The sequence below is a fragment of the Gossypium hirsutum genome, chromosome A02 (genome assembly GCF_007990345.1).
Source record: "Gossypium hirsutum isolate 1008001.06 chromosome A02, Gossypium_hirsutum_v2.1, whole genome shotgun sequence".
Classification (NCBI taxonomy): domain Eukaryota; kingdom Viridiplantae; phylum Streptophyta; class Magnoliopsida; order Malvales; family Malvaceae; genus Gossypium; species Gossypium hirsutum.
In genome coordinates this window covers 66,925,514-66,936,982 of record NC_053425.1, presented here as the reverse complement: position 1 = coordinate 66,936,982, position 11,469 = coordinate 66,925,514, and the positions used below count along the sequence as shown (strand labels likewise).

Below are 11,469 nucleotides of genomic sequence, written 5' to 3'. Positions count from 1 at the left end.
TTTGATATTGGTGATGTGCATATGCTTGTTTGCCATGCATGGTTGGTAATATGTTATGTGTTGTTGTGAATGTTTAAGTCCATTAATGCCTCAAACCCTATCTTGATGTTGGATACAGGTGAGGGGTGTTACATTTTATGGTATCAGAGCTATGGTTTAGTCAGTTCTTGGACTAACCTATCACGTGTAAAAGTCCAACTATACATGTCACCAATCTGTGATAGTGTGATGTCTCCCGACGTGTATGAGAGCCACTTTGTTTAGACAAAGGTACTTTCCAACCGAGCTACACTGACCATGTTGAATGTGATACTAAAATATTCGAGTAAAGTATAGTCATGACGAACTGAAACTTGGAAAGGTATGAATGAGGATTCATGAAATGTGTACATGGTGAAATGAGCTTATCTATGATTAATAGATAATTCCATGATGTATATGATCGATTTATTTGAACAAATGCATGTCTTTGAGTAACTTATCAAAAATATTGATCAGATGAATATTCATGTATATTGGTTGGGATGATTATGATTGGTAAGCTCGTATAACTTAAGTAAATGTATTAAATTGCTTGGACTGATATATATGATTGTAATGATATGTACATGATGATGTGTAAGATGAAAGTTTAGACTGTGAGATACTTATCCATGTTTGTTTGGCCCTTATATGATATTATGTGGTTGACTTGTCTGAATTAATGAATGGATAAGTAATATTATCTAGGAAACATTGAAATACATGTACAAGTACACTTGTTTAAATGAGATAACTAGAAAGTGAGTGTAAAATCAATATGAATGTTAGTTACACGAAATGAATGACATGATTGAAATATGATTGCTATGATGAAAACTGTGTTACATGTATATGAGAGTTGAGTCAGAGGCCCTACGACCCCCTACCCCTTACCAAAGTGGTGTTTTATAAGGGAAATTCCTGATATTTATGTTGAATGAGTTTCTAGGTGAGAAACCAAGGAGTTCAATGATGAAATGGTTATAAGCATGATTAGAGATTGAGAATGGGTTGATAAGTACAGACATGAGCTAGAAAGATATCGGATTGACCGAAAGATTGTTTAATTTTCGCAACATCGCAGTTAGCGAAAAAGGTTAATTTTGGTAAAATGATCTATCCTGGTATGATGTCGAGAAATGTATTGATTGAAATTCCATCATGAATTGGTTTTCTTAGTAAAGGGAATATTATGGAATTTGGGACGATAGAAATAGTTAAAGGAATAATGTTCGAAATATGAAATATTCAAGCATGGTAATTATAGTGAACAATTTATGACTGTCTCTATTGAGATATTGTATGAGATTACCTGATACTGGAAATATTATTGGGGCTATCTAATCCCTGATGAATTCTTATATTATGAAAATGTTCCTTGATCTTAACGTTTGACGAATATATTGTCAGTCTGATTGGGTTATGATCTGCATGGTTCTGTTTTTTCTCTGGTATTTTGTTATATTCTGCCTATTGAGAATCGATGAGAAATTGTGTATGGTGGATTTCCTTTCTCAAGAAAGTTAATCAGAGTTAATCTATTCAGTTGAGGTATCAGTATTACTTATGTTAATGCATTTGTTAAGGTATTCGATTGGTATGATGAGTGAATTTGGAATGATACATGTTGAATCGTTCTATTGACTAGAAGAGAGAATTTCTTGAAATATCAATTATGGATGAATAAGGTTGACTTGATTGTTCAATCTGTATGGAGTATATGTCTAGAATTTAATGAGATGTGCATACTTGAGAATAAGATTTTATTTCTTCACGGGTAAAAAGACGAATAGTCTAATTAAGAAGTATATGTTTTCTAGAAGAATCGTATACAATAAGAAGATCTGATATTGATAATGTGAATATAATCTGGGTATTAAAAAAATGCTGAAACGATCATTGTTTATCTTTGAGTACAAATTCTTGAAATGTTGAAAGTTTAAAGATGTATAGCAAGAATCATCAGAATTATTTTTTTCGTTTAGGAATTAGAATGGAAATAGAAAAGGTTAATATGGATTTTCTTGTCTGGATCATTCCTGTGAAGTGATATGTAGCATTGTTAAACGTATTGAGATGTGTAAATTATGTTAGTATACCCGAATGTCTGCTCACCAGATTCATAGAATTTCGTGTCTTTATGAATTTTGGATATCATGGAATTTTAATCTCCACTAATCAGATTAAGATTCGAGTTTCATATCATGATTTCTTTGGAAAGCCAGAAGAGGCTTCAAATAAAAAGTAGCTTAGCGTTGAATTGACAAATAATTGGACTGTGTGAAATTATAAAGATTATGAGGTTGAGATGAACTGACTAGTTTTACTATTCGAATCCAAATGGATTCGGGTGCGAATGTATATGTAACATGATGGTATGGATCCGACTTTTGAGTACATGAGCTTTTTAGTAGAGATTAAGTTTCAGTAAAAGTATTGTAAAGTGAATACCACTTATGATTTTTGTATGTAAAATTTAAAGAGGCAGGTAGTAAAAGTTTAGCCTAAGTGAAAGCTCTTTGACATCGATTATAGGATTAAGGAATCCAAGTGAAAAACCAAAACCACTTTTTTGGTAAGATTTTTGGGGATGAAAATCCCTAGAGGGGGGAGAAATGTAACATCCTGATTTTGGTAAGATTTTTAGGGATGAAAATCCCTAGAGGGGGGAGAAACGTAACATCCTGATTTTGGGCTTAGTCGGAACAGTGTTTTCGGGACCACAAATTTTATGAGAAAATTTTCATTTTTGTTATATTTTTATGGTCTTCGATTTCACAAAATGATTTCGTGAAAATTTCGTTCAAAATTTTCAACGTTTGGGCACTCAATTTAGTAAAAAAGACTAAATTGTAAAAAGTGCAAAAGTTGAGTTCTACATGTTAGAGGTATCAAATTGTTATGAAATCTTAAATGGAAGGTCCTTAAATGATAATTAAACCATTGTATAACTTGTTGGACAAAAATGGCCTTGATTGGGTAAAATTTGAAAGAATAGTAAAAAGGGCGTTTAGGTCATTTAGGGGCAAAATGAATTAAAAGACAAATTTTAAACTCCAAATGTGTCCCTTTCTTCTTGCTACAGCAGAATGTACCAAGAGCAGCCATGGTTAGGGTTTGGCCAAGCTTCCAAGCTTAATAATCAAGGAAATCGAGATTTGGGCTTAAATCGGGAAAATACAAGGTTATGGACTAGAATGGTAAATTACCATTTCTGGATCCGAGGTAAGTTTGTACGTAAATAATTTATCAATTCTTTTTATTTTATTATATTTTTTTATCATATAAAATGTGGCTGCCTATAGAATGATTATTTGTTGTAAATTGCAAATTGGAAAAGGACTAAAAAGAAATTGTACCATGTTGGAAAGTGAGGCATTTCCCAGTTGAGCCTTCAGAATAGAAACGATACGAATGATCTATTGTGAGGTCACATGTGTAGTACTAAGTGCAGGCTACTACGTGTATCGGATAATTGGTCGCATGTATAGTACTAAGTGCAGGCTACTCGGCGTACCCGATAACTTCGATCACGTGTGTAGTACTAAGTGCAGCTACTACGTGTATCAGATGGTTAAGTCACGTGTGTAGTACTAAGTGCAGGCTACTACGTGTACCGGATAATTGGTCGCATGTGTAGTACTAAGTACAGGCTACTATGCGTACTAGATAGCTTTGGCTACAAGTGTGAAAATATGTGCAGGTAATGAGTATCAGTTATTATTCTGAAGTGTTCAACGGGAAAATCGATTAAGAAAAAATACATGTGAACATGATTATATGATGAATAAGTGCAGGTATATGTTTAAGAAAATTTTGAGCAATATGCTCGATATTTGAGTGAACTTCGATAAGACAAAATGGATTAAGTGAAATTATGTAAGAGTGAATTTTAGTAGTAAAACAGTGTTGGACAGCAGCAGTTGTGTGACTTTGAAAATTCACCAAAAATTGTGTAAGTTGAATTAAATTTAGAATAAATTATAGAATTAAATACTAGTAAGTCTATTTTCATATAAAGGAAACGGGGGGAGAAAAAGAGTTGTATATTTTGTGATATTCTAATTTTTGTGAGATAGTGTCAGAATGAATTCGAGATCCCCTATTCTTACTTGGAAAAATTGTTAAAAATTGTAGAAAAATAATTATGGTATATAGTTTATATTCTTAGAATCTATTACAAGTCTACTTTTAATAGAAACAGATGGAACATTATCCGAGTCTCATACTATGAGATAAATAAATCTTAGTGAAGAAAGGTTGAAGCTGTCAAATAGTGAAACAGGGGAGACTTTGAATAACAAATTGTACTTTTTTTCTAGACCAAAAATTCTGAAAATTTTATGGTGGAAAGATATATGAGTCTAGCTTCTGGAAAAATTTACGGATATTAATTTTGAGTTTCTTAACTCCAGATATAAATGATTTAGTGACTATGACTCAAGAAAGCAGCTTAACCAGAACATGTGTAAATGTACAATTGGGTTAGTTTTACTATGGAAAGCATGTTAGTAAATTGCTTATTATTATTTCATGCGAGCTTACTAAACATAAAGCTTACCCCCTCCTTTCCATTTCTTTTAGTGTTGTCAGGTTAGCTCAGGGTTGGAGATCGTCGGAGGCAGCATAACACTATCAAGCCAACACATTGACAGCATAAACACATGCTAGAATTATCAAGTCAGTGGCATGTATAGGGACCTAGTTTTATAACATGTGTTATTATAATTTGGCCAAATATATTGGTCTTTAATGTGCTAATGATTCTGACTTATAAATCTAGCTATTTATGTTATGTTTGATATTGGTGATGTGCATATGCTTGTTAACCATGCATGGATGGTAATATGTTATGTATTGTTGTGATTGTTTAAGTCCATTAACGCCTCAAACCCTATCTCGGCGTTGGATATGGGTGAGGGTGTTACACACATGCTCGCGTTTATGCGCTTAGATGACCACACGAACATGCGTTTGCTCGTCTGGCATTGATGATAACAGTTTTTTGGCTTTTGCCGTATAACGATTGAGGCAGTGTGATTACACACCTGATAGCGAAAACGCCAGGAAACCACGAGCACTCCCAACCTATTGCATTAAAAGCTTTGGTTAGATTCCTAACATCCAAGTAGAAAACAAACCTGAATCAAATTCTTTATCATAAGATTACCTTTCAATGCCTTGATCAGTTGACTTGGCTTGTTTATCTTACTTTGTTCCAAAAGCCCTATCCTTACTCCTTAGGAAAAACCTGCAAACCGACTGAGTCTTATCCATCATCCGCCAAGAGAATTGTCTAAAACTTTGACAGATGTCTACTTACCACAAACACAGGAACCAGATTGGAAGGAAGTACAATCGACTCTAACCCACACAAGTCAAGGGTACAAGCAGACTAGAAGAAGTGTCCCTAGCAAAGTTTGGCAAGGGAAAGCAATGTCAAAAAAACGATCTCCCTATAGAAAGAAATAGAGAAAGAGAGAGAGTCATAAGTACTTACCAAAATCAAGAACACAGACAGAAGCTGAAACTGGAAGGGAATAGGTATGTGCTGAAACAGTTGTAGATTAAAATAGAAAAGAAAGATGAGAGGGGGAACCAATAGGGAAATCATCAAGTGAACAAGAGGGACAAAGTGCGGTTGTCTAAGAGAAGAAATAGGATCATAAAAGAGAGGAAAAAGGAGAGTTGATGAGACTTGTGCAAGCCGAACCCAAAAGCAATAGGAAGGACCTCAAGAAGGGGATAGTATTCGATAACCCCAAAGAACAATCACTTCAAAGAACCAAGTGATCAAAACCAATTCTGGTAATTTAGAACCTAAGGGTACTTACAAAACGAACACAGAACTAGGCTTTAGAAACAAGTGAAAAGAAACCCCAAATGACAAAAAACCTAAAAGAAAAAATAGGGAGAAAAGCACAAAGAAACAATCGGCTACCCCAAAATGGCCAGTACAACATCGGCACTAGCAACCCTACGATCGAATTAGCATAGTGGGGAATCCCACTTTCGATCAACCACTAACACCACAACTCCCCACTTCCTCGATTCTCTCCTATTTTTCTTCTTCACTAATTCAAATTGATAACTCCCTCACCCATTCCCACGATTCTCTCCTCAAATTCGGCTATCCACTATCACTCAACCACTCCGCTCTCAGAGATTCGGCCAAACTCTACTACCTACCTTGCAAGAGCAGCAAAATATTATTCTCTTGTGCCAAGGGTAGCTCGAACTCAAGACCCCTAGGTACACACCACAAGCCACAAGCCACCTAAGTAACAAGCCCTTCGTGTATTGCAACGCTCTCATTAATTTAATAGTCCACTAGCCATAAATAAGGGTTGTTCAATAAAAAGTCAAAATTTTGCTAAAGCCTAGTTTTGAACCCAGGACCTCCCACACTTCTTAGGACACCTAACCATTAATGCAAGCAAGCCAATATGCACAAAACACGCAAATTAAATTTCTGAAGATTTGGGGCATTACATGAATTCTGCGAATTAGTTTGATGTAGGTGTATGCCAATTTGGTTGGCAAAATGGCTTGGTAAATAGCCTATTTTTGTCAACACAGATAAAGACACGGGTGTGTGTCTCAACCATGTGTGACACAAAGTTATGTTATACGGCCATCTGTCCCCTAGTGTTAAAATCAAGTAAGTATGCTCTACACGGCCTCACACACAGTCGTGTGACTTGGCCGTGTGGCATAAGTTAGTATATCCTATAAGTTTGGCACGGCCTAGCACATAGCCTGGTACAAGGGTGTGTATGGCCATTTTTAGGGCACACGGGCTAACCACACTGGCATGTGTGTTGGCCATGTGACCCGAGTCAGAGAGTTACACGGGGTCGGACACGGGCTGGGACATAGCCATGTGCTCCCATTTCGAATGTAACACTGGCGTGTCTGGTGGCCATGTGAGACACACAAGTGTGTCACAGGGGCGTGTGTCCCCTGTTTTTGAGAAAATTTCTTAAGTGTGCAAAAAGTTTCCAAAATTATTGGTTTAGTCCCGAACTTCTCGCAATGTATGTTTAGGGCCTCGTAGGCTCGTATTAGGGACGAAATGTTTGGTTGAGAATGAATTAAATATGAATTGACTAAATGTATGTGAAATGGATGTTTTAAATGTGTCGTAAGTTCAGTTATGCTCTGTAACCCTATTCTAGCATTGAATACGGGTGTGGGGTGTTACAGTGATTCATTTAAGATTGTTGGTGTGATTGAAGACGCACTAAGGTTAAAACTATTTCCATACTCATTGAGAGATCAAGCACAAGCATGGCTAAATTCATTGTCGCTAAGTTCAATATCTACTTGGCAAGAATTCACAGAAAGGTTTTTAGTAAAGTACTTTCTACTGAACAAAAATGCAAAGTTGTGAAATCAGATAACTACTTTCCAACAATTGGATGACGAATCTTTCTATGAGGCATAGGAAAGATTCAAGGAATTACTTTATAAATGTCCTCATTATGAGATTCCTCAATGTATCCAACTGGTGACGTTTTATAATGGTCTCAACGCACATACAAGGTTAATGGTAGATGCTTCTGCGAATGGTGCGATTCTATCTAAGTCTTATAACGAGGCTTATGCAATCACTGAAATGATTGCAAGCAATAACTACCCAGGACTGAAAAATCGAGCAGTTTCAGAAAGACGAGTAGCCAAAGTGCATGAAGTGGATGCACTGACCTCATTCTCTATTTAGGTATCTTCTATTTCCACTATGTTAAAACAATTTACCACTAATGGTTCGAATAATTTTGCAGCTCGATCACTAAGTCAATATGAAGTAGTTTCTTGTGTGTATTGTGGGAATGGTCATTATTTTGAGAAATTCCCTTCAAATACCAACTCAGTGTACTTTTCCTGGAGTAATCATTGAAATGGACTGAATAATAATCAAATGCAGTATAAACCCCACCAAACTGAACAAGTCTTAAAACCACTTCAAGCTGAATCATGAAACAGTTTGGAGGACTTGTTGAAGGTGTACATGGTGAAAATTTTCACCTTGATCCAAAGTCAAGCAGCAATGCTAAAAAATCTAGAAAACCAGATAGGGAAGTTAGTTATTGAGCTTCGTAGTAGACCACAAGGAGCCTTGCCGAGTGACATAGAAAATCTAAGAAATTTGGGTAAAGAGCAATGCAAGGTGGCCGAGTTACGAAATGGTAAGATTTTGGAACCTAAGAAGGTTATGGTTGAAGATGAGCCTACTAAAAAAGAGGAAAGTCAACCGAAAATTGAAGTTCCTACAGTAGAAAAATCAGATGCTGAAAAATTTTACGAGGTAATCCCTAAACTAGTGAATTCTGAAAAGCTAACACCTACTTTTGTAGATATACCTCCTCAGAAAAGTTGTCCGTATCAACTTAGAGTTCCATATCCTTAAAGACTTCAATAGAACAAGCAGAAACAATAGGTAGAATTCAAGAAGTTCTTGGATGTTCTAAAGAAACTACATATTAACATTCCATTAGTAAAGGGTTTAGAACAAATGCCTAATTATATGAAGTTTAAGAAGGATATCTTGTGAAAAAAGAAACGATTGAGTGAGTATGAGATTATCGTTTTGACGAAATTGTGTAATACGTTCTTACAAAACAAACTACCTCCAAAACTGAAGGATCTTGGAAGCTTTACGATACCTTGCAACATTGGAGAATCATATTGCGGCAAAACTTTGTGTGAGTTAGGAGCAAGCATCAACTTAATGCCCAAATCTATTTTCAAACTATTAGGAATAGAAGAAGTAAATCCCACTACTGTATCACTTCAACTTGTGGATCGATCATTAGCATATCCCAAAGGAAAGGTCAAGGATGTTTTGGTAAGAGTTGATAAAATCATTTTTCCTGCTGATTTAATTGATTTGGATTTTGAAGTAGACAAGGCAGTTCTGATCATCCTGGGGAGACCTTTCCTAGCCACAGGAAGAACGTTGATAGATATGTAAAAAGGAAAAATCACGATGCGAGTTCAAGATGATAAGGTAACATTTAATGTTCTAAAAGTGATGAAGTTTCTCACTTCAAAGAAGTGTGTTCAGTAATGAAAGAATTAGAAACCTTAGTTTCTATGGAAAGCAATTTTGAAGAAGACTTGTTGGAGAACACTTTAGGGTTTGAACCATTTAAAGATGAAAAAGGTAATGAAGGTTTGGCTTTGATGGAAGCCAATTCGATAAGTTATATTCAACCACTGTGATTCAAACTGCTAGATTTAGAAGTTTGAGAAATTGTACAACCCAAGTCATCAATATAGAAACTACCCAAACTCGAACTAAAGGTAGTTCTATCTCACTTCTATCTCACTAAAGAGGTAACTAAATGGTTAGATGCAAGAATTATTTACCCCATTTCAAATAGTTCTTTGGTAAGTTTGGTGCAATGCGTACCCAAGAAAGGTGTGATCATGATTGTCGAGGATGAGCAAAATGAGTTAATCTCGACGAGAACTATCATGGGTTGGAGAATTTGTATTGACTATAGAAAGTTAAACAAAGGCACTCGTAAGAATAATTTTCTTTTACCTTTAATGGATCAAATGCTAGATCGACAGGAAGGTAATAGATTTTATTGCTTTTTGGATGGATATGGGGGATACAATTGAATAGTTGTAGCCCCGGAACACCAACATAAAACTACTTTTACCTATCCATACAGTACATTTGCTTTTAGCGAATGCCTTTCAGCTTATATAATGCACCTGCCACATTTCAGTGATATAAGATGGCAATTTTCATTGATATGGTTGAAAATTATGTTAAGGTTTTCATGGATGATTTCTCTGTTTTTAGTAATACTTACAGTATTTTTCTGAATAATTTGGCTAAGGTACTTAAAAGATGCAAGGAGACTAATCTTGTCCTTAACTAGGAGAAGTGCCATTTTATGGTTAAAGAGGGAATTGTCTTAGGGCCCAAAATTTCCAAGAGAATCAAAGTGGATAAAACAAAGGTGGATGTAATTGAAAGATTAGCACCTTTAGTTAGTGTGAAAGGAGTTAGAAGCTTTTTAGGCCATGCTGGTTTATTTATATATGCTTTTAGAAAAATATGTTTTTTATTTTAACAAAGCATGTTTAGAAGCTATTGAAAAATTGAAAAACAAGTTAATTTTAGCCCCAATAATTATCACATCTGATTGGAACATGCGTTTTGAGTTGATAAGTGGTGTAAGCGATTTCACTGTCGAAGGTGTGATGGGCCAAAGAAGGAACAAAGCCTTTCATCCTATCTATATGCAAGCAGAACTTTGATAGGGGCCCATATGAATTATACGGTAATTGAAAAAGAACTTTTTTCTATAATTTTTACTTTTGACAAGTTCCGTTCAAATCTTATAGGTACCAAAGTTACAGTATTTACCTAATATGTTGCCTCTAAGTATTTACTCAAAAAGGAAAGATGTTAAACTGAGGCTAATTCGATGGATACTTTTACTCCAAGAATTTGACCTTGAGATCCAAGAAAGAAAATGTGTTGAAAATCAAGTAGCCGATCATCTATCGAGGTTGGAACAAAATGAGGTAACTTCTTCACTTGTTCTAATTAATAATAATTTCCCTGATGAGTATATCTTTGAGGTAAGACAAATCTATGGAACACTTTGTTTTGCTGATTTTGCCAATTACTTAGCACATGGAATAATTCCTCGAGAAATGACGTACCAACAAAGGAAGAAATTCCTTCATGATAGTTGGTACTAATTTTAGGAGAACCCATTTTTGTTTAAACAATATGCAGATAACATAATTAGGAAATGCATAGTTGGGAGTGAGATTAACGAAATTTTGTACCACTTTCATTCATATCCGAGCAGGGGACACTTTGGTGGTTCACGAACAGTAGCAAAGATTTTACAAGCTGAGTTCTTTTGGCCTACATTGTTCAAGAATGCTTATGCATATGTGAGAAACTACGGTAGATGCCAAAGATCTAGGAACATATTAAGGAGGAACGAGATGCCCTTGACAAAAATTTTGGAGATAGAACTTTTTGATGTATGGAGCATTGATTTCTTAGGTCTGTTTCCTTTTTCGTATGGTAACAAGTATATTTTAGTAGCTGTGGACTATGTATCCAAGTGGGTTGAAGATGAGGCATACCCAACTAATGACACTAAGGTAGTAATGCGATTCTTACATAAGCATGTATTTACACTATTTGAGACTCCTAGATCTATAATTAGTGATGAAGGATTTCACTTTGTAAATTAATGGCTTAACTGGTTGCTTGACAAGTACGATGTGAAGCATAAGATTGCTATTGCCTATCACCAACAATCAAATGGGCAAGTTGAAAGGGTAAATCGAGAAATCAAAGGTATACTTGAAAGAGTAGTGTGCCCTAATAGAACAGATTGGTCTTGAAGGCTCAATGATGCACTATGGGCCTATTAAAATGTTTTTAAGACACCGTTATGATTC

General features: G+C 35.5%; 1 non-coding gene across 1 annotated transcript; it reads right to left on the bottom strand.

Moving 5' to 3' along the window:
- Window positions 1-7,405: 7,405 nt before the first annotated feature.
- Window positions 7,406-7,512, bottom strand: LOC121216803 (small nucleolar RNA R71). Its single transcript, XR_005913022.1, has one exon. It is a non-coding gene; the product is annotated as a small nucleolar RNA R71 (small nucleolar RNA).
- Between the last annotated feature and the right edge of the window lie 3,957 nt (window positions 7,513-11,469).